At 36.1% G+C, this 25,031-nt stretch overlaps 1 protein-coding gene across 3 annotated transcripts in view; it reads left to right on the forward strand.

The window, feature by feature from the left end:
• LOC141845775 (pentatricopeptide repeat-containing protein At4g17616) overlaps positions 1–10,046 on the forward strand; it is an 18,315-nt gene extending 8,269 nt beyond the window's left edge. For 2 of the 3 annotated variants that reach the window (XM_074733779.1, XM_074733782.1), the window contains exons 3-5: positions 2,278–2,433; positions 8,435–8,533; positions 8,707–10,046. The gene's annotated coding sequence lies outside the window, so the exon portion shown is untranslated. Of the gene's footprint in view, positions 1–2,277; positions 2,434–4,804; positions 5,090–8,434; positions 8,534–8,706 lie in introns of all 3 variants that reach the window. The other variant, XM_074733780.1, reaches the window with a different exon arrangement.
• Positions 10,047–25,031: the final 14,985 nt, after the last annotated feature.

A 25,031-nucleotide genomic window follows, 5' to 3' on the forward strand; every position in this document is an offset into this window, starting at 1 on the left:
AAGAGTTGTAAAGGTTTCTCCGCCTTCGAGGTTTTCGAGAAGGAGAAGATTCATAGTGCATCGGGTGTGTGTGTGCGTGTGGATCCTTGGATTAGTCACCTCTGCGGAGGTGGAGACCAAGTAAACAAACCGGGTTAGCGTTGATCTCTTTCTTTCTCTTTATATTTTTGCTTCCGCTAATCTCTGTGCAGAGAAAGAACAAGAAAAAGCGAGAAACGCTATTCACCCCCCCTCTAGCGAACCAACCGATCCTAACAGGTGTCTCTAGTCAATTATTAGTTGAGTTGACTAGGTAGTTGACTCAAGCATGATGGCTTGGGGTAGTGGATTTAACAAGTTCAACTCATTAATGACTCAACATGAAAGTCAAAAGGTAGCCATGATATGGCATAATGAAGCTGCAACAATATGATGATCTAGGGTTTACAGTGAAGCAATTGTTTAATGGCGGAAGCCAATTGACTGAGTTAGCTGTTGGTAGACTGAATTATGTAGTGATTTGAAAAACAATTGATTGTTGGTGGAACCAATCGACTAATTGATGATAGAACAACAAAACAAAAGGTGAAACTAAGCATGATTAAAGGCTATAAAAGGACTAAGAGGAGTGTGCAAAGGCTAATATTTACGCTTGCTGCATTTTTTTCTTGTTGGCACACTCATGCCTTACCTTGATTGGTCGTGTGTGATCAGTATGCTTTGGTTTTAGCACATTTGCCTGTGTGTGAATTTGCAAGGACTTGGTAACATGCACATGAAGTTTGCAAAGCTTGTGACTCGACGAGATCGAGTTATGATGTTGACTTGGTGCAACTAAGATGGTTCAACTTAAGGCTTAACATATATGTTAGAGTTCAAAGAAGGATGGGGTATAAGACATTCAAGGGAGCATATGATGAGGAGATTGGAGCTAGTTCGATAGTTTTGTTGGGAGTCACAAAAGGTGGACTTTGTAAGTGATCTTGGAGGATGACATGTGGAACATGTCATGGACTTAGTGCATTCGAGAGATTGGGACTTGGGCTGAGACTTGACAAAGGTGAACTCTTAGGGCAATGTAAAGCTGTAACCACCAAAGATTGAGAACTACTAGAGGTTGTTTGACTTGTAATTTTTGGGTTCACGATTTCGAGTTAGATATGCTTAATTGAGAGTGTTCAATGAGTTCATGGTTGTAGACCCAGCATGAGCTTGATTCCGAAGGATTATGAGGGCTTATGAGCAAAATCAGATATTTAAGTTGACTAGGATACTTAGTCTACTATCTAAATGACTAGAAGAATCTTATGCTCTCAAGTTAGACTTGGTCTTTGTTTGATTTGGGTCCACTCTTGTGGCTCTTGAACAAGAAAAGTTTTCTATATTGGCTGGTTGAGTCAACTGTCATGGGTATCGTTCTATTGAATATATTAAGTTGGTTGGATTCCCATGGAGTCGACTAAAGTTAGGAGTGTAAAGGATCGTGAATACATAACTCATACACAATAACTATTCACTTCTTTATGCTCATTTTAAAGCTTCTAGTGCTCATGTCCAGTAATATGTTTCTTGTGTCTATATTTCATATGTAAGAAGTTATTCTGTGTGAGGTTTCTCTACCTCTCTTGAAGGAGTTCCTTTCTAGTGGGAATTTCAGGCTTGATTCACCGAACGGATTGTTAGGTCATAGGGTAGAAGGTGGATAAATGCATTCTTGTTACTATAAATAGAGGTGCAATGGTATCTTGAGTACACAACATATACACAATGTCTCTTAAAGGAGTTTTTTTAGTGAGAATTTCAGGCTTGATCCACCTAAAGAAATGCTAGCTTGTGGAGTAGGACTTGAGGTCCTAACTCAGTGCTTGTGATTTTTCTTATTATTTTTATGTATTTGCTGCATTTTTAATCTTTGTATTTAGTTTATATTTCAAGTTTTGTGCTATTCACCCCTTCTAACATTTTGATATTATGACCAACAATCCCGACACTTCTGAGTTCTCCTTATTTAATTTTAGCTTTTAATCTTTTATGCTTCATTTGTTCATCTTGTAAAGAAGACTATGAGAGTGGAGAGGTTTCTCCACTTCTCAAAGAAGTCCAATAAAGAGAAAATCTAGTGGACTTTCAGGAGTAACTCATTAAAGGATCATAGGCTATGGAGTAGGAGCGAGGGTTCCGAACCATATTACATTGTTTTGTTGGCATTTATTTGTTTATTATTTTCATGACTTTTAATTGTGTTTGATTAACCTTACTAAGACATTAGCAAGAGTAAGTTTAATGTTGTATTTGCAGGTTAAGTGCTATTCACACCCTACTCTAGTCATCCGGTCACTTCTCCTCATGATCTTAACAACTTGTAAAAGGCATTGCTAAAGATAACTATATCAAATTATGTGATGCTTGTTGAGAAGGCAAACAAACCAAGTGCTCTCACAAAGGTTGAGATAGGTAAAACTCTTTTAAGTACATCTCAACCTTTGAAATTATTACATCTTGATCTCTTAAATAGTCATGACATTACATCACTTAGTGATAGTAAATATTACTTAGTCATAGTAGATGGTTTTAGGGCGTTTACATGGGTTATCTTTCTTAAGCATAAGTATGAGTCTTTTTATATGTTCATTAGTTTTTGTAAAAGAGTTGAAAATGAGAAGAATCTAAAAATCAATCCGATTCGTAGTGATCATGGAGGAGAGGTTGAGTACTTTTGGTTTTAAATTTTTTGTAAAACTAATGGATATATACATGAGTTTTCTTGCTAAGATTTTCTCAATAAAATGGTGTTGTAGGAAGCAACAATAGTGCACTTCAACAGGCATTCTTTTATATGTTGAATGAATGATTATTACCTAGGTACTTTTGGATTGAGACAATTAGCACCATATGTCAGCTTCAAAATAAGGCACACCACACTTCAAGAGAGAGACTAGGATTAGGAGGGCCTTGAACTTTGTTAGACAATGAGCAAAAGTCTTCATGCCAAATGAAGAAATCATTGCCAAGGTTTGAGTACCTACTCATTAAACCTAGGAACCACCACCAATAGAACTTACCTTATACTTGAGAATAAAAATTTGATGGTGAGGAAAATGTTATAGACCTAGTTCATTAGAGCGGGAAGGACTCCATTCTTACAAGGGAGAACTAGTTTGCATGAATGAAAGCCGCAACCAACACTTGATAAAGAGAACCTAGTAAATCAAAAGAGTAAAGATTCTTGGTGGAAGGAGGCAAGAAGGAAATGGTTTTGACAAAAGGATGTAAAGACATAGTTGCAATTGAAGTTTTGACGTTGAATATGTTGATAAAGTCCAAATATATAAGAATAACTATTTTTATCTATGAACATGTTGTAACATGAAAGCAATTTGGAACTAATTATAATTACCTCTCCAAATGTTTGAATCTCTTTATATTGCATCCTCTCCCCTTGTTTTCTCCCTTTTATCTTTATGTGGATCATGCCTCGCTCTCCTTTCTTTTTCAATCTCACTCTATTGATAAAGTCCAAATATATAAGAATAACTATTTTTATCTATGAACATGTTATAACATGAAAGCAATTTGGAACTAATTATAATTACCTCTCCAAATGTTTGAATCTCTTTATATTGCATCCTCTCCCCTTGTTTTCTCCCTTTTATCTTTATGTGGATCATGCCTCGCTCTCCTTTCTTTTTCAATCTCACTCTATTTCTATGCTTTTTGCTGCTGACGCTACTTACTCTTCCATGCCACATGCCATTGCCACTTCTTTTTGATAATCTCTCTCAAAACAAAAGAATGTGTTACCTACCTCATTGTGGTAGCTCATTACCACCAAGCCAAACATTGCCACCTTACATGGGCACCAAGCTCCTTGGTTTCATTTTGTGACTTAAATTTACAAGAGGTGAGAATGCAAGAGAAATTGACCTATGTCTTATGTTGGTGGTTAGATTGTCTAAAAAAAATTAAGGAAAGAAGTTAGACTTCCATATTATATAGATGCTAGAAAAGATAATGCCATGCTTCACATTCTTCTAATGGTTGTGACATGATAAAACCTTTTCCCACTTAGTGATCTTGAGAGAGGGAAGTGTAAGAGGAAATTTATTCAAGAACACAAATCTCATCAAATAAAATGAAAAATTAATTTGATCATTAAAATATATATATATATAATAATTAAGTAGTAGAGATGAGAATATTAAAATTGACATGTGGTGTTACTTCGAAAAAAAATAGTATTCAAAACAATTAGGTGTAGATTTGATCAGTGATAAATGAAAAAAATAGTTGTACATGAACATAAACATTTTTAAAGTTGACAAAATTTCTGTAGTTAGGTGAGTTAAATTTGTTTTGGCTGAACCTGTAAAGAATAGAAGGGATCATGAATTCTAATTAATGTAATAGTTCTAGTTAATGTATTAGAAAGTTGTACAATTGGCATTTACATTTAATTAATGTAATAGTTCTAGTTAATGTATTAGAAAGTTGTATAATTGGCATTTAAATTTATAATTGGCATATAACTTTATATAGAGTTATCAAGATTGATGTTGACATTGATGATGGACTTAGATGACATCAAATAATAGTTTTAACTCTTGGGTAGGCCTTTTAGTAAAATAACATAGGTCAAGTCTAATAGCCCTAAACAAATAAACTAGTTTTAATTTTAAAAAAAATAAAAGAAAGATATAAAAGAATATATCCTAATGCAACCTAGATTCAGACATACAAGTAAATTAAATTGGGGTTTAGACCGTGTTCAGATCTATTATTAAATATAAATATTACTTTTTAAATAAGAGTAGTTTATTTTGTTCAGGTGTTTGGGCTGTTAAGAGTTTATGAAAGAGGTATGGATGTTATTTGAGGTGATTTTGTGTTATCGAATAAAATTTATCTTTTGTTTCTTCTCTCTTATGCAAGAGATTTGTGAGTGAGTCATGCAGGTTGTAGTATATTAGCAAAGTTGTTTTTATGAGAATCCAGGTGCTAAAATCAAGTGCGGTGCTACTCAAGTATCTCATGAGAAGCACTAGGTGAATGCTAGCTTGGTGGTTGCCTCCCTAAAACCTACCTTTGCAAGGTTTTACTCTTGCCACTTGGGGTAACTATCTAAGCTATTATAGCACCGCCAAAAGCAACCATTCTCATTTTCGTTTATCTTCTATATTTCATATGATTATGTAATGTAATGAATATTTCTGAAGAAAGTGGTGTTGTCTCGATTCAAAGGATAGTTTCTAGCATCATGACGAACCTTTCCTTCTCTCTATTTTATTTCTCATTTCCTCGTTCTCTTTCTACTTTCTTATGTTCTCTTTCTCATCCTTTCTAATTCTTATTACTTTAATGAGTTAATCAATTAGCTAAGGATGAAATTCCCTCTCTATATATTGAAATCTTCTTATTTGAACAATATTTATATATAAAAATTTTTATATAGTACCTCATATACCATGATGAAAGTTTAGTACAGGTGATAATTTTTTTTATCTTTTAGTAATATAGTAGAAAAGAGTAATTATTATTACCATGAAATTACTCTTGGGTTTATAATTTTAGCACCTTATTTAGTGATAACATTACTCTTGATATGAAGGGAATAAAGCTTTTTAGTTTTTTTTTATGATGTCATCGTTGCTACCTTTGCTGGATAAGTGTTGGACGTCAGCAAATGATAGATCTTGCTACCTTTTGTGATGACTAAGTTTAATCTTACATTGGAAGATGACTAACTGAGAGTTTATTGGATTAAATGATAATATATATGTAATGTAGTTTGAAGGCGACACTCCTATTCTACTACCTATTTACTTGCTTAGGGAGTTACTCTTGATCAATTCTCTAAAATCAATTCATTTACAAGAGGCGATAGAATAACCTCTTACAATTGCAAACCTTTGGAATGATTATAATAATGTTTTCCTCTTAAATGAAATACAAAGCTTAGGTTGAAGAGATTATCAACTTGTGTGTTGAAGTCTTCAACTTTGATTTCAAGTACTGGTAGAGTTTTTGCACTTGAGCATTTGACCATTGAAGAATATAAAATATTTTCGTGCACCCCTTTTGCTGTTGAATAATTTTGTCTTATATAGATGTTGCTCCATAGACACATTTTGTCATCCATTGGTGTAGGCTCTAGTTAACTGCTCCAACATAAAGGACCATTAAGCAACCAACGATTATATTATTAGTCAATTGATGCTTTCTCTAGTCAATTGTTGCTTAAACAAAATTTTTTGTTCACCGAAACCTCATGTTTAGCTGAAATCTTGTCAATAATTCCTACTCCACCTCACTAAAACCTAAGCAAAGTTTCAGGATCGAGTTGCATTAGTGACTATGACTAAGGAAATGTACCTCGGTCAAAGACTTTAAATAAGCCACTAGGAAGTCTAATCTACCTATACACATCATTCTAAATGTTGCCTAAAAGAAAAATCACAAGATTACATTGCATTCGTTCAAGCTTATAGGTTTTCAACCTTTTTGATACTCCAGGCCCTCGAGTCTACCTCCTATTAGGCATTCGGTCTCTTGGATGCATTAAATGCAGCTTGCTTCACATAGCAACCTTTTCACTTTGCCTATGAGTTAGCTTCCCTTCATGTCTTCGACCCATTGAATCCATGATTAGCAATCACATTCCTAACCCCTCAATGCTCTTCACCCTATAGTGCCCTTCAAGTGCCTTGAGCCTTGACATTCATTCCTAGCCTAGAGTTGTTGAGTGCAAACTAACTTGATTATAACGAGGCACTAACCTTTGTGAGCTATATGTGCAATATTCTAGCCACCTATACACTTGATGCATATAGCAGTAACACGTCAAATATCAAAACAATTTGATCGAATCTAACCACTTTTGAGCCATGAACCACAAGCCATCTCTCTCCTTCACTAGTGATGATGTAGACTAGGGTTTTATAGTGAGACTTTAAAAGGCATGCCTCTTCCTCTTCCTCTACCTCTATGTTGTCCTCTTCCTTTATCTCACATGTCTTTTCCTCCTCTTCCTCCATCTTATCTGCCTCTTCCTCCTTTTCCTCTGCCGCTTTGTTTGGTTCTTTCTCCTCCTTAGCCTCCTCCTTAGAGTGGTTGACACCTGACCAAAATGAAATAATATTGTTTCGAGTCTCTAGTTGAGACTTTGAATCAAGTCAAAATTTTAAACCTTGCATCTGACTAATTATTAGGCGCCTGCATCGAAAAACCCAAAATTGAAAAGCAACTGGATTAAAATCAAATCTAACATTGGGGATTTTGTTGTTCATTGGCTCGGTTTTGACATTGGTTCAGTTTCATTGTGGGCCAATGGTAAAATGACAATTAAATCACATTAATAAGAATATATATTCATGTATGTGTGTATATTTGTGTATTTACTGTATGTGTATACATGTATTTGTAGATGATAAAAAGGATATATTATTTCGTTTTATATTTTTAAAATTTCATTTTAAATCAAACCACCAGTTGGTTCAATTCATTTTGGAAAACTATACATTTCAGCTTTTGAATTCATTTTGAAAATTTGTGGTCATTTCAGTGTAATTTGGTTTGAATTCTTTTTAATCAACAAATAAACTGAACCATGCCTACACCTAGCTATTCCTAATTTCTTGTGTACCTATGAGGTTGGTGCGTTCTCTCATTTAACAAGCTAAGGTTCAATTTCAGATAGGCTGTAGGGAAATAAGAACTGAGGTCTTTGAAAAAGTACATGAAGATTGCTGAGCAATCTGGTACATTCCACATCACTGTAATAGCTTGCTTTATGCTAATTCATCCACTCTTTAAGACCCCTTTTAAATGTGATAGGGTTGGTGAGAGATGAGTTGCACCATGGAGTACCCATTACCCATTCTTGATAGTTACTCATTGTAGTTACTCTTTTAGGCGTTTTTCAAATCATGTAGATGCAAAGCTGAAATTTTAATTCATCTTCTGCTGAGGATGTGCTTGATCATGGTGCTATGAACTCACATGTTGCATGTAAGTACTAACATTTATGAAATGCTGATAAGAGGAGAAAACATCTATTTTCATTATTCATGATAATTGTTAGTTTGTGAGATTTGTGAATTCTCTCATTCAGCTATCACTATAGCTGAAGACAGAGTTTAAAATTACAGTGTCCTAGGAATGAGAATGCTGCTAAAATTTGATCATGGAGTCAATTCACCTACACCCATATGATATGAGCTTTTACAGATTCCTTTTTTTAGTTATTTCCAGGAATACACTGCTTAGTGGCTAAAACCTCCTATTGCTTATTAATGATACTTGAGATTTGTAGGTATTAGTGGATGATGACTGATACGTATTTGTTTAACATAGTGGAACTTATTTTGTGTTTTAAACTGTATTATTTACACTTCTTATTTATTGTCTTTGTTTTTGTTGAATTTTAAGCTCTATTTCTACCAATCTTTTGCTCTTGTAGGTTGTATGAGTAGAGTTATAACTTTGGAAGAGGCAATTCAAAGAATTAATTTTTCAGATGAGCCAAGAAAAAAAAGTCTCCGCTTGGGTTATGTTTTCGGTACAATTGCATTTGCTTGCCACTATACTGTTTGTCCTTTATTTGTTTGGTTTAATATATAAATCACTATAGTGGATAATCATGCTTTCCACTGGTAGAAGCTGTCTTCTCTTACACCACTTGTTGTAAGAAATTTTATTATAATGTCTCAAGTATTGTGGATGTTGCTGCAGGATGAACATATTTGCTGACTTCCTTGTCATCAGTGGTTGTGAATTATTGTAGATTAGTACTTAGTGGCAGTGGAGACAATTACCTGGGAAAGAATTAGTCAATAGTTTGCATTTTTTTTTTGTGTGGAAAAGATGATGGATATGAATCTCCAGATATTGAGAGGTAAAAAGGATGATGACAAGAGGAAAAGAGAGTCTGCTCTTTATTCTGCTGATGTTGAATCATGGACTGGTTGCAAAACGGCTTAGTGAAGGTCCCTCTTCTATATTGGACAACACTTCTTATTTTGGTTGTAGTCTAGAAAACAGTATTCTGAAGAATTATACAGAGTTTACAAGAAGTGGGTTGCTGCAGCATGTACTTTCTTAAGAGGGTGATGAATGGAATGATTTTCCTGAGAATATAGTGAATTAGAAAGATTTCCAATCAAAGAAAGGAATTACTGCATCAGGATATCAAAATCAACGAATTTTGTTAGACTTCATGCGCATGGTTTGCATAGTTCTCCAAACAGGTTTGTTGAAGCCTATTGTTTGGATTGATAGGTTGGAAAATGCATTTTTTCCACCAGAATTACATTCCCGTCTGTTGTGCATCAAATAAATTCCTTTCTTATGACAGAGAAACAACCTTATATTAGTCCAAACAGAATACATGAAACCAATGCATATTTTGAGGTTTCCATTAGTGCAGCTGAAGGTTCAAGTTGACGTATTGATGATGAGATTAGGATTAATACTGAAGTACAATTCCACCAGCACCATAATTTTGGTGAAAAAGTTAATGCAGTTGTTGCAAATAATGAGCAAGGATCTGTCTGCTCCCTCAAATTCTCTTGATCATGGAATTCCACAAGTCCCTGCTGTTTTTCATCCTGTTAATAAAGCTGTGCAGGATGTTTTATTCCGAGGGTTGGGCAAGTCCATTGATCCCAGAGACATATTGGAGATTATTAGGACGACAGGGAAGAATGGTGTATGTTCTTTGAGTAAGTTGAAATCACTCAACTGATGCACGGTAATGCAAATATTTGTTATGCATGGCTTGATTCCTCAAGGAAGTAGTGCAAGAGATGATGGCACCATCGGGTCCAAAAGAAACCTGTGCAAAGGCATCTTTTTAACAATGGCTTCAGTTTTTCATTAAGAATTTTTTTTTTGACTTATATTGGTTCAAATCTGGGTCTGGGATGGAGTTTTCTTTTGACAATTTATTTTAATTTTCCACTATCTTTAGGTAATATTCCCCATTTATGAACTGTTTTGTTTTAAATTTTATCTGAAGAGTTGGTTAGTCTAATGATGAAAATGGTGTAATCCACCTGATGTTTTGCCGTATTATTGTGGTAAATGCAATACTAGTTCACCCTGCATCAAAATGGTATCAGCCCAGCAATGAAAACTTTGCTATTGGTATGGTTGATTGTCAAAACCCAAAATGTTACGCTATATGGGATAAGAATATGCATATCCATGTCAATGATGAATAAATAGCGAGTTATAGTGAATTCTAAACAACAACTAAGTCTTTATCTTATTAAATAGGGTCAATTATGTAGATTTTTTTACATCATTGGATTTAATTTTTTATTATATTTTTATATTTAAATGAATTTTATTTTGTTCTTCTTTGGTCTTATTCTTTCACTTTTAATGTGTATTTTTCATGCATGATTTTACATCGTCTAAATGAAATATTTATTGGATGTTTAAGTATGTATTAATATTATTTTAAAAAAATTTATATCTTATCTATCTATTTTTTGTATGTTTATACATTCATTATAACATTTTTATTTCTATAACTTTCATCTTTTACTCGCGTATTCATTTTATAGTTGAACATTAAGTTATTATAATTTTTTTTTTAAATTTTAGAAATATTTTATGATTAAAAAAATATTTGACATCCTCTTCTATTTCAACCATTCTGTTTGTATCCTATATAAAATATCTTTATCAATTTCTTCATCCTTTGTAAAAATAATCATAGATATTTAAAGTTCTTAGTTACACATAATACGTCATCTACTAGCTTAATAATTATTTTGCTATATTTGATACCATTAAATTTAATTCTATATATTTTATCTCTACTCTATATTAAGTTTAAAAATTTTTACTTTCAACTTGTTAAAATTTGAATTTAATATTTATTTTTTCATGTCTTATCGATCAAAATAATATCATCTATAAATAATATACACTATGGTCTATCACGTATCTTAGATATGTCTAATAAGTTCATTCATGGCTAGTGTAAAAAATATTTATTTACAGTTGATCTTTAATATAATCATCTTTTTTTAAAACTACTTTAGTTAATCCGGTTTGAATTTTTACTCTTGTCATTTCATTCTTATATATATTTTAATTGCTTCAATTATATTATGCTAATAACTTTTTTTTTTGTAGAATTCTTCACGTAACTTTTCTTGGGGCTCTGTTATAAATTTTTTCTAGATCAATGAATATCATATGTAAGTTTTGTTCCTTTTCTCGATATTTTTCAATCAGCTGTTTAGGAAGAAGTATAACTTTTATAATGAGTTTTTCAGATATTAGTTCAAATTGATTTTTTTTCACCTTAATCTCTTTTATTTTTTTTATTATCTTTCCTAAAGTTTAATATGACTCATTAGTTTAATACTTTGATATTTTACTTAATTTTATATGCCTTCTTTATTTTTAATGTAGTGGTTAAAGTATTTATTTTCATTAATTAGGTATTTTTATTTTTAATATTAAATTGAATAATTTTGTAAGTTAATTAATACCTATTTCTTACTTCAATATCTTTATTTGAATAACATTAGGTGCAATTACTTTTCATTTTACATCCCATTTAACACTTACTTATGAAGCGTGAATTCCAAACATAGAGATAAATAATATATAGATTGTATTGTGAATATATATTGAAGTTGAAATTTGTTGATGTTTGTAAAATCATAGAAGTTGTATTGACTGCAGATGATTTGTTTCGTAATGCATCTAAGCCTTTCACAGTTTCTTATTCATCGAGTTTATTTAGATAGTTTATTTCAATAAACTTTGTATTGGTAGTCTAAGTTAGCTTAATTTTTTTAAAGTGGACATTATATATCTAATTTATGTCGATTAATCTTAAGAGTGATCTAGTATTCTGTTCGATTTCATAGAAGTTTTTCATCGATAATTAAAATAATCTAATGCACCATTAATTTAGAGATGTGCATCTTCAGGAGATAAATATTCCTCAAACCTATTTCTATGGCATGATATCTGCATTGAGTCTTGAGGATTTTGTGTTTGTGTAATGTGTGTATGCTTAGATGACTTACTACTATTTTTTTTCCTGGCTTAAGCAGACTGTCTATGCCATCAAGGTTGGTTTCAGCTACCGGATTTATAGGCCAATCACACATGTTTCTTGACAATTGATAATAGAGAAAGGCTTAAGTTTCATTTGGCTAGAAAAAAGAAAGAGGGAATGGGAAATAAAATTATAAACTATAATATAAAGAGGGAGGATGGGATAGCGAGATGAAATCTTAGCAGATATATTTGAAAAGAAAAGAAAATAAATTTGAATTTTTAGATTAGATTTGATCTCCATTGTACATGAAATTGTTTTTAGCCATTTAAATTGAGTGGGAATAATATAGAGAAAATTGCCTTATTTTTATCTTCGCGTATCTTTTTCTGCCACAGGACAAAGGAAAACTTTCTATCTCCTTATTTCTTTTTGGGTTTCATTCCCTTGTAGGAAAAACACACTGAATCCCTTGCATAAAGTTCATCATCAGGTCTCATACACTACCAAATAGGATTCATTGCCTGCCATTGCTAGTTACACTTATTGAACTTGCAAACCTTAAGTGTGGTGGATCCACTAAATTTATGTTAAATATCAGTTTGAAGGAATAGGTTGTTAATTTTTTTTGCAGTTTCTTAGTGATATTTATCTGATTTTTTTTCTTTTTTCCATTGCAGCCATCTTTCCTGAGCAGCGGAGATGGGGCAATCTCTCCCATTTCATTATCCTTAGACATTTCAGCCTTCTTTTGCAAATGCATTGGAGAGCGGAGCTTTGAGATCCATTCCACAAACTCTCACCTCTCCATTGGATGCAATTTCCAATGTTATTTGTAGCAATCGCAACTAAAGTGCCTCAGGGAGACATGTATCTGATTCACAATCATTATGAAGAATTTAAGGTCTAGAAATTTCCTGAGCTACTTTGGCATCTAGATGCTCCTTTTTCATCATTTCACCGGAAGAGAAGAATAAGCCTGATAGAACTTATTAAGAAGTTAAGGCAAGTAATTGGAGATAAATTGTTGGTTTCTACTGTCATGAGGCTGCAACACGAGGTCTGAATTTTCCCCTACTCAATTATGACCTAAGAATATATTACCGTGTGCAATTTTCACAAGTACATGATTATCGTCAAGTAATAAAATATCATCCTCTGAGATTATGAAGTCGAGTATTAGTCTAAATGCAAAATAGACTATCTAAACGAGTCGAAATCAAGAGAATTGATTATGAAAGAAATCAAATTAAGAAAGTAAATGTGAAGTTGTGAGAAAATCAATCTTAAAGCAATTTTAGGACTTCATCTTTGTTGGTGCAAGAAGTACTAGATCTTGCCTAGAGTTTCGATGTTTGACAATACACCTAGGTTTAGTTAGTCAGTTTGACCAAGGGGTTGATCCAAACAGGACTTGATGTTTGGATGAAGTGAGTAAAGTCTAGTCAGATCAGATGACTAGCGAGAAGTCCTAGTCGATTAAACTAGGAAGTCCTGATATGGAAGATTGGGCAAGGGAAGTCCTGGTGAGTGAAGCTAGGCAGTGGAAGTTCTGATTTGGAGGATCAGGCAAGGGAAAGTCCTAGTTGTAGGCTAGGCAAAGGGAAGTCCTGGTTTGGAGGATCAGGCAGAAGTCTTAGCAGGTCGAGTGCACTAGGTGCAAGTCTATGTAGTGTCAGGAGGATCGAGAAACATGGTCAAATTCCAATCGGGTACGGCCAGGAGGACCAGAAGGTTGGTGAAGTCTGGGCTAGTTTGGAGGACTGAGTCGCAGCAGAAGTCTGGACTAGTTCGATGGACCGAGTCGTAGCAGAAAAATCCTGGGGGCCAGGGACCATGGCTAAGCGGGAAATCCAACAAGTCTGGAGGACGTATTCCCAGAATGGAACAGTAGGCGTCAGACTAATCCAAGACTTCGGTAGAAATCTGAAGTTAGACCATAAGGTAAGGTTTATGATTGTCTGCTTGTTTGTATGCTTGTCTTGCAGGAACCAAGAGTTGGAAACAAGATGAAGAATGCAGAGGTGAAGTAAACAAAGGTAGCTGAACAAAGTCCGAGGTCAACTCAGGTCAAACCTGAGTCAAAGTGACTCAAGTTGACCTGAGAAGGAGTCAAGTCAACTTGAGTGGATGGAGTCAACTTGAGTAGGTACTCAAGTCAACCTGAGCATTAGATAACGCAGCAGAAGGCAAAGCTTATTGGCAAATTCCACGTCGGACTAGAGTCGACTTGAGTAGGGATAGTTGGGATTGTCCCGGTGCAATGTGCGTGTCTTCACGTTTTGTAAATGTGCGCAGCGAAAATATATAGATAATTAAAATAAATTATTATCACAACACACGCATGGTAAATAGGAAATAACATGTACAAGGCATGGTAGGAAATTAAAATTTTCTGAATAACAATTATTCTATGTGCTTAAATAAAATTTACTGAATAAAAGATTATTCTACACGTGTACTGATAACTGGCATTTTGACCGAGTAAATTAGGGCTATAATGGACCGGTTTGGACCGCATTTTATATCACAAATATGGATTTTTGGGCTATTTCTTTATTTTGGATGAATTGTGGTGGTTATTGTGATTTTAATTAATTTACAGGATTTTATAGATATTAATTGGTTGTAATGTATTTTGCAGGAAATTCAATTGCAAGGAAAATCAATTTGGTTCGAGTTTGGGTCCAAATCAGATTTAATTTAATTTGATCAGGATCAAAATCAGTTGGTTTAAGTTTTTGGTTCAACTCGAGTTCGGTTCACTTGGTTCAAGCTTGGGTTTTAGTCAATTAAGATTATGGTTCAATTAGCCCAACACAGTTGGTTCAGCTCAATCCCAATTCAAGAATCAGCCCAATCAAGTTCTCAAGTCAAGCCCGGTTCAATTGAAATTAATCCGGTTCAATTGGAAAATTGAAGCCCGGTTCAGCTTTAATCCATTGCAATTCCACTCAGCCGGCCCACTTCAATTCAAAGCCCAGTTACAAACCCTAATTTGGTCGGTTCACTTCTAATAAAATCGCGGTTCACTTCAAATCAGACTCCGGTTCAGCGGTGGCATTAAAAGGCTTTCACCGGTTCAGTGATTCGGGGGGTTCCTTGCGATTTTGGGAAGCTACAGTGCTCCCAAAATCGCGAGCACTATTTCTCTTCTCCCTTCTTCATCGCCGCCGCGGTCTCGAGCCCCCGCCGTGCGCCTTGCCGTCCTTCTTCCTCCTCCCGATCAGTGCAAAGCAGGGCGCAGCCTTCTCCTATTGTAGCATCAACGTCATTTTTTTTTCCTTCCTCTGTCGCCGGCTCCGTTGTGGGCGATTTGCTCCAACGGTGGCAGCCGGAGACAGCCCACTTCATCCACCTCCTCAGAAGCGCCAACGTTTGTCGGAGCCTTGTCTGCGATTTACAGTAGGGATTCCATCCAGACTCTGTCTGCGGTTTGCAGCGGAGGTCGCCGGTCGTCTTCGTCGCCGCCGTCACCGGAAATGGGGCCAGGTAAGGGTCGGTTTCCAGATTCCTGTTACTAATATTCTGTTTGTGGTTCAGTAGGGTGTTAGACCAGCGGCTGAAGGATCCGCCTGCGTCTTCTCCGACTACGCCGTGCTGTGAGTGGTTTCTCCAGTAAGCGCCGCCGTCCCGTGGATGCTATCAACCGGAGATTGGTTGTTGTTCTCTGTTCTGTACCGAATTGGAGAGGGAAGAACCCTAATCCTCCACTGTCATCCACTGTTTTCTTCTCCTCTTTTGCTGTTTCTTTGTTAGTTCTGTTAGCTGTTAAACCTGAATCAGAAACCCCCATTCACTGTAAATAAATTGTATCCTAACCTTAATTGTAATCTAACTTTAACACTAATTGTTAATCCCTAATTTTAACTCTAATGCTAACTTAGCTTCTGGGTTGGTTTCATGTTGTTCTGATTAACACGATTGAATTCAAAACCTTTAATTTTGGTTGATTCCACAACTCCTGTAGTAGCCGATTGTTGCTTTGTGGTGTTATCTATTTGTTTTATATAATGATTCATACTCACAGATCGCATAGAAATTGTGATTTCTGTTCATTGTTGACATGGTTTGAATATGAGAAGATGATACTTTGTTGGCAGGATTAAGATGTGTTGTTTTATCTTGTGTGTGCACATGATTTAGTGTATGTGATGGATGTAAAGAATCGTGGAAATTTGTGTTTGTAATTCAGAGATGAGTGATTGTTTAAATGAATTGGGATAGAATGATTTAGTTGTGGAATTTGAATGGAAATGATGTTGATGCTTAATCGGCTTGTGTTGAATAAAATGAATAGAGCTTGTATTGTCTGTTATGGTACATTACATTGAAATGGAGTTGTTTGGGAAAGGTTGTGAACCGGTTACATGTATTGGGGTGTGGTCACTTGTGAATAGTTGTTGTAGAATTGATTTGTTATGAATAAGTTGTTGTATGCTTATGTATCTTATTATGATGTATGTTAGGTTATTAATTGTTGTATGATGTTGAATTCATGTTGTAAGTTATTGTCTGTATAGATTATATGTTGTATTTGGCACTTGTTGTTGTATATGATTATTGTATGATATACATTGTTGTTGTATGATTCATGTTGTAGGTTGTGTAGATGAAAGCATGTTGTATGATTGACTTGTATTAATTAATAGGCCTTGTATCATTCTTTAGTGTATAGATACTTTGAAGTGTATGTTGTATGTTGCATTGTATCTTATAGTGTAGATTATAATTGTTTGTACATTATTGTGATTTAGATGTATTATGACATTGTGTATATAATAATTTATGTTGTATAGTATGAATTGTATTAATAAAATAACCCGTTGAGTGTGTAACTAGTTGTACAATTAATTCATGTATAGGATGTATACTTTATATCATTTGTTGTATATAATTGAATGTGTTGTATGTATGGTGTGTAGATAGGATGCATGAGTTGATCTAATTTGTAAATAATGTATATTTAGGATTCTTTTATTGATTGTAGTATTTAATTATCAATAAACGAAGGTGTAGATAACTAGGATGAATAAAACAAAATAAAACCCTGCAACAGTCTAGAATAAACATCCAGTCATTGAGTCCAAGAGAGACGACCCGGACCTCCCTATACCAATTAAGATGATAAGTAAGAGGTTTGGTAATAAAATAAATAAATAATTTTGATGGGTGTAAGTGACACATTTAATAAAGGGAAAATGTATAATAATAAAATTTCCATACAAATACACCGCATCATGTACCTCGCGATGACAATGTTGAGCTGTGTTGACATCAATTGAGCGATTCTCATCGGAGTCCCACCTCTACTGGTGATCCACGCCAAGCTCCTGCCTAGACTTTGGAAGCCACAAGTCACGTCATCGTCTTCGGTACTAGCCGATGATCGATGACGATCGAATCAAGAGAAGCCTTATTCCGAGAACTACGCAACAACGTGTACCGTGATCGTTTCGGGGCTTTCTAACTCTCATCGAGAATCGTATTCCCGATGTAGTTTATCGATGATTAATCACTGACCACCGATTTAGGACAAATTGTCGGAACGTTTCCGATAAAGATGAAATAATCTCCGCAAGAGTTATCATCTGTGTTTTTCTTTCCGATAGCATATGTCCTTGACGAATAATTCATCACAGGCTGATGATAGCCCTACATGAGTGCTTCCAGCAACAGGACAACAAGATCCGATCAGTAACTACAATAGTTACGATAACGGAGGCAAGCTTCGGAAAGAAAAACAAATAGTCGATCCCTCTCTCTCAAGTAATAACTATTTACAATACAGACAATCTATTTAAATAGTTTTTCCCGACTACAATAGCCAACCCTTCCAACAGTAATTTCGGCTAGCAATCCGGCAACAAATTCTCCCGCAAAGCACACGGCGGCGACTATCAAGGCTCCTGCTGATCCTCTCCCACAAGAATGGTAGTGGTTGAGGACAGCATCGGTGCGGTTAGGACTCCGGCTTTCACAGGCAGTCGGCAAGATGAAGAGAGGAGGTGGTGACTATCACTAACAGTTTTCCACGTTCTCCTTCGGCTGAAATAGGGAGCGCCGCGCGAAGGAGTGGCGTAGGAAACTCTTGCCGTGCTCAGGCGAAGGGGCAGCATCGGGCAGCAGTGCCGGTCGTTGTTCATCTCCACACGATGGTGAAGTATTCCGGCGGCGGCGGCGGAAAGCTAAGGCGGCGTCACAGCAACCAGATGGTGATCGCGAGGAAACACCTGAGGGAGGACCAGCGGCGCTCAGCCTAGGGTTCTCCACCTCCGAGGAAACACCCGAGGGAGGACCAGCAGCGCTCAACCTAGGATTCTCCACCTCCACGCTGCCGGCGACGAACGGCGGTTGGTGAGCAGAGATCGTTTGCCAAGCGGAGCAGGCAGGCAGCGATCGGCGGAGCTTAGGTTTCCATGAGCGATTCCTCTATTTTAAAGGGGATCGCGCTTGGCTGGCTTGCAGCGTCGGGCAAACAGCCGAACCATCAAGAAAACCCAAGAAACCCTAAAAGGAGCACTGTAGCGAATTAGACCAATAAGGTTTACTGTAGCAAAACCTAGTTCACTCTTGATTCACTTGGTTCACTAACCAAATGACCTCTGATTTGATCCAAACTAATTTTGTTCAATTCATCTTCATAAGACGAAGCTTCTCATCACTTCCATTTTGCCAAAACCTCTTCCATCGCGAATCAAACAAAGTTGGTTCAATTCGGTTCAAAATTGAATCATTTGGTTCACTAACCAAATGACCTCTGATTTAAACGAAATCAGTTTCGTTTGTTTTATCTTCGTAAGACGAGTTCTATCATTTTGTCCATTGTCTAGTTCAACCAGACTTTATTTCTCTCATTCTGAGAATCCAATTCTCAAACTTGTTTTAAGTCATTCGGAGAACTTGTAGTGCGCGTGACCCAATAGGTTCCCGGTTATGTTGGCCGTCCGTAATTAACCAATAATTATGGAACGATCATGAGTGACACCTAGTAGTACATCATGATCCCCAATTGATCGAAAAATCAATGATTGATTCCAGAACATTTTCTAAATCCTTCAGCAGCTACATTGAATTGTGCCTTGTTCCTTTCACCGTCTTATACCTACTTAGTTCAGGACATGGTCTATGTGTCGGTCCCCACTAGGCTGACTACATCACACCTAGCCCAAGCTGCTTTCTTGTCCTGCAGATTCAAGTTACTTGTATACGTATCCAAGAGTACCGTACTCTTAACATATAATGCTTTGGCCAAAGACTTTTAGTAACAATCCTAACAAGCGGCCGCAGGGTATACGTCTCCTTTTTCAAGGAGCAGTGAATCCTCTGTGGGCTATTCAAACACCTTCGGACACTTCGACTTATACCTGTTGGGATCGGTGCGTTCGCTAGAGGGGGGTGAATAGCATTTTTTCGATCTTTCTCTGCGAGATTGTTAGCGGAAGCAAAATAATAATAATAAAACACAAAGATCAAACGCTAACCCGGTTATTTACTTGGTATCCACCTCAACGAGGTGACTAATCCAAGGATCCACACACGCAGCCGACGATTCCACTATGAAACAACCTCCTTCTCAAAGCACGCTTCGAAGGCGGAGAAACCTTTACAACAGAGTTTCTTCCTCGTACAAGATTTGTAGTGAAGTTTTAGGAGGAAGAGAAAGAGTTTTTACAATGTCAAAGAGCTGTCAGGAAGATGAAAGAATCAAGTATTTTTCTCTGCGACGTTGACCGCTCTTTTTATAAAATTCAGTGCACCAGTCGACTGCTCCTAGGGCCAGTCGACTGATGGGCTTCAACGGCTATTTAATACGCATTTAATTTGCCAGCTGTCACCCAACGGTAGTCTATCAGTCGACTGCTCCAACACCAGTCGACTGGTACCAGTCGACTGTACCTCTCGACTGATCTTTCTGTTTGACCCCAGTCGACTAGAATTCAGACTTCAGTCGACTGATACTTCTGAACTTGGCTGTGTGTTCTTCGGATCAACCCCAGTCGACTGCTGGCAGGGCCAGTCGACTGACTAAGCTGAAAACTCCCTTTTTCAGCTTCTTCTTCATCCCTTAGCCTTGACACAAGTCTTCAAACGCCTTCCACAAGCCTCGTGCACTTCCTTGCACTAGCTTGAGACGTTTCCCTCAACTTTGTCGTGCTAAGTCTTCTCTTGCCAAGAGGCCTCGCCTCCGGGACTTCGTCCTTTGCCAAGAGGCCGCGCCTCCGGGACTTCACCAAATGCCAAGACTCCATTCCTGGACTTTCCTGTGAACTCAAGTCACACATGTTAGATCACAAACATTGCCTAACTTAAACTGATTCAGCCAAACATTAAAATCCAAATCACTTGGGGCAAAATTGCCCCAACAATCTCCCCCTTTTTGATGTTTGGCAAAAATCATTTAAGTTAGGTCTTTAATACAGCATGTATAATATCACAATAAGTACCTTCAATAATCATGCTCTAATCAGAGTTAATCAAGCATTAATGAGCAACATAAATGCTAAGCATGAATGAATAACCATGAATAATCATGAAAGCCTAACTTTACCATTTCATTCTCCCCCTTTTTGACATACAGCAAAAAGCAGTAAAAATTATCAGAGTAAATATGAATAAGTAAACAAATTTTCAAGAAGGAGCAATTATCATGACAAGTTGTTGTTACTTTCTCCCCCTTAATCCTTACTTCTCCTTTGTTCAAGCACCAAAAATAAAGATTATAAGTTTGAGCATATCATTGAACAAACCTACTAATAAGTGGCAAAATGGAATCAAAATCCATTGAAAATTCAGTTAGGGGCATCAGTCGACTGCTATCTGCATCAGTCGACTGATGTCTGATAATCTGATTTTCAGTGCCAACTTTGAAAAAACCATAACTAATTCAGTTTAATTCAAAAAAATATGAAATTTGACACTATGATTTATTGACCCATAAGCAATTTGGAAAAAATAGTTTAAGTATTTTCAATATTAAAATACCATTTTGATACCATGTGCCAAGAAAGGTGCAATGTATCAATATTAAAGTGTTTTGGGCATTGAAGTATTATGTTTGGACCAGTCCAATTGACCAGATCAGTCGACTGGTATCTGCATCAGTCGACTGATGACTGTAAAGTCTGATTTTTCAGCCCAACTTCAGAAATTCATAACTAATTCAATTTTCGTCGAAAAATTATAAAATTTGACAATGTAATTTCTTAACCCATTTGTTGTGAGAGAAAATTAGTTTCATAAATTTTGCATCATTAAAAAGTTATTTTGATACCATGTATCAAAAACTTGAAACTTTAAGTTTCTTATGATCAAAGTATCACCAATGAACATGAATAGATAAGGTCACTCATTAAAGGGCCTAGGATGTGTAATATCCTACAAGAAATGTCATGAATTCTTAATTCCTTGATATTTGCTAATGTGTTTTATCTTAGAGAATTATTGTAACCTAAAATACTCCCCCTAAATGCAATAGATTTCAAAATTTCATTTTCAATCTAAAACTCCCCCTTTATCCATGCAAGACATATTAATCAAACTTATCACACAAATATAACCTAAAGAAATAGCTATAAAACCCTATAAATTAAATAAACTTAAAAGCATCAACATCAACATTGATTCAAAATATTCAACAGTCAAATATAACATCCTAACCATCCTTAAGCACATCCAAAGTTATTTATACAACCATTTTCAAATAAGTTCAAGTCTATCAGAATTCATAGCTACATATCATCATCACTAGGCGGAGGAGGCCGAGGAGGAGATTGAAAATGCATATGCATTTTCTGCACCATGTCACATATGAGCTGCTGCTGTACAAAAGCATCCTGCTGTCTTTGTGTGGCAGCCCGAACTTCTTGACGAAGAACACGGATTTCCGCAAGACAAACCTTGACTCGACCGTCAATCAACATCAGAAACCATATTCTCTAGACGGGTAAGCCTTTCATCATCACTTGCATCCTTATCCTCCTCAGAGTCAGAAGAAATATTCACTGAGCAGGTTTTTGAATCCAAGTCATAGCACCATTGGAATAGACAATCCTTGCTAGCTTTAAGTGACGAGGACCAAGTTGATCATAGTCTTTTGATAATTGACGTATGGCTCCTACCGTGATATCAACACCCTGGAATGCTAAAAATTGAGTGATGATGTGACCGAAAGGGCATATAGATCTTGCCATTTGTGGAATCGGAGTGGTAGAGAATGGATCGATAAATATGAAGGGCAATGTCGATATCAAGATGTTGCTCTAAGGCATACATCATGATTAGATGAGGTATGCGGATCATAGCCCGTCCTCGAGTCACTATGGGTAAGATGCAATCAAGAACAATACGATACCAGACATAATGATCGGCAGACATTTTTGTAGCATGGAAACTTTTCCTAGAGGGTTTTCTTGGTTGTTTGAAGTAATATGTGTGTATTTGTTCAATGGTCACATTTGAGAAAGACCCTGTGATTTCACCAGTGACATCAGGAAAGCACAAAAATGGATTTGAAGACGTGCGAAGACCAAGAAAAGATCTGATAGACTCAGGAGTGAACTCAATAGGCATACCGGCGGCAGTGGACACATAATGTTTGTCGGTTATGTCCGTTGGTCGAAGATTGACATAAAATTCTTTGCACAAATCCAAATTAATGTTGCTTGTGCAATTTACTAGGTTTTCCAATTGATAGTACAAGATACGGTCATAGATATGAGGAGTTGTGGATTGAAAGAATTGACGATTTAGATAACGACAATCCATGAAGTGAAATTCAGATGTTTCAAATAGATGTTGTGCCATTTTTGAGTGAAACCTTGGTTCAGGACGACCTTGGAAGTAGGAAGGGTCAGGGTATTGTGGTGTATCCTTCATTCCTACGAGGAATTGACTTTCTAGAAGGTTTATGTGCCACATGCTTTTGCCTAACTCTAAGAGTAATGCAATGCATGATGCAAAGACACAAAAACATAGAGAAATTAGTCCAAAATTCAATTTTGAAATAAGAATAGAACCAAAAAGATTGATTTTTAGAGTTTTACCTCCTTTGACTTGGTTGGTTCTCCATGAAAAAACCCTAGTTTTTGCTTAGAAATGGAGAGTAGAGGTAGTAGGGAGATGAAAAATAGGAAGTATTTGGGCTCTAGGAAGGCTGGAGGATGGCCGGAGAGGAGGAAGACGGCGGGATCGACGCAACCCTAGGGTTAGCAGTCGACCGCCGTTTAAGATTGCTTATATAGAAATCGCGCCATCAGTCGACTGCTGGTTTGCCAGTCGACTGCTATCAGTCGACTGAGCCATTTGCAGTCGACTGATGCCCTTTGTAAAAACTCACAGAAAGATCAGTCGAGTGAAGCAGTCGACTGCTCAGTCGACTGATTTTTCTGTGCTGTTTGGCGAATTGCATCAGTCGACTGATATTTCTGTCTCAGTCGACTGATGTCCTGAAATCAGCCCTGTGCATATTCTGATACGAACTTCAGAAATGCATAAGAAATTTCATAAAATTCAGAAAAATCTAAAATTTTGCAGGCATGTTTGTTTTGACATTCTCTATTAGGAAAAAATATGAATTTGTGAAAAATGTTCTTGTTTCCATAGTTTGATACAAACTTTGAAGTTTGGCACAAATACGTGCATTTTGTATCAAGTTTAGGATTTGTTATGAATTCAATTCTGGTCTTTTGTCTCTCTATCCTTAGATAATTGTTGAAATGGTGTGAAATTGTTTAAAATGTCCAACTATGATCTATGAGCAAGATGTCCATTAATTAAACATTTGTCTTCCCCATAGTTGGTCTAAAATGATTGAAATGATACAATTTATACCACATCAAGATGCTAGAAAGCATTTGTGAGGTATGAGTATCATCCTACCATCTCACATATCATTCAAAACACCAATACACATTCAAGGTCATCCTAATATATTGTGAGATGTAAAAGTTCATGTTGTTGGCTTATAAAATACTAAATACTTCTATTCCACAAGGCACATTCCTAACCCTCTTCTTATATTTGTGAATTCAGCTTCAGGTAGTGGTTTGGTGAATATATCGGCAAGATTTGACTTTGATTCAATATAGCTTAGTTCTATATCACCTCTTGCCATATGATCCCTTATGAAGTGATGTTTTATCTCAATATGTTTAGTTCTTGAATGATGCACTGGATTTTTCGTTAAATTAATTGTGCTCATGTTGTCACACATGATTTGAACCTTGGAATAATTTAGCTCATAATCCTTAAGTGTATGCATCATCCATAAAAGTTGAGCTACACATCCTCCTAAGGCCACATACTCTGCCTCTGTAGTAGACAAAGCTACACATGGTTGTTTTCTACTACTCCAACTAACTAAGGAGGCTCCAAGAAATTGACATCCACCACTAGTGCTCTTTCTATCTAACTTACATCCTGCATAGTCTGAGTCAGTATACCCAATTAGATCAAAATTTTAGTTTCTTGGGTACCAAAGACCTACATTTAAGGTTCCCTTAATGTATTTAGAATCCTTTTTACAACCGCAAGGTGTGATTCTTTTGCGCATGATTGATACCTTGCACACATCCCAACCGCAAATAAAATGTCCGGTCTACTAGCGGTTAGATAGAGTAAGCTACCAATCATGCTCCTATATTGCTTTGAATCTGTACTTTTACCCTCATCATCTTTATCCAATTTCACATTTGTTCCCATTGGAGTTGATATTGTTTTAGCATTTTCCATTCCAAATTTCTTTATCATTTCTTTTGCATATTTAGTTTGAAACACATGAGTTCCCTCACTTGTTTGTTTTACTTGTAGTCCTAAGAAGAAAGTGAGCTCTCCAACTAGACTCATCTCAAACTCATCTTCCATATGTTTGATGAATTCATGTAGGAAGTCATCATTAGTTGACCCAAAAATGATGTCATCAACATACACTTGGGCAACAAAAATGTCACTTCCTTTTGACTTTATAAACAGTGTTGGATCAATAGTCCCTCTCCTAAAGCCTTTTGATATTAGAAAGGTTGATAACCTC

This window comes from Curcuma longa, chromosome 15, assembly GCF_044706935.1.
Source record: "Curcuma longa cultivar G26 ecotype Majalengka, Jawa Barat chromosome 15, ITB_CL_G26_1.1, whole genome shotgun sequence".
NCBI lineage: Eukaryota > Viridiplantae > Streptophyta > Magnoliopsida > Zingiberales > Zingiberaceae > Curcuma > Curcuma longa.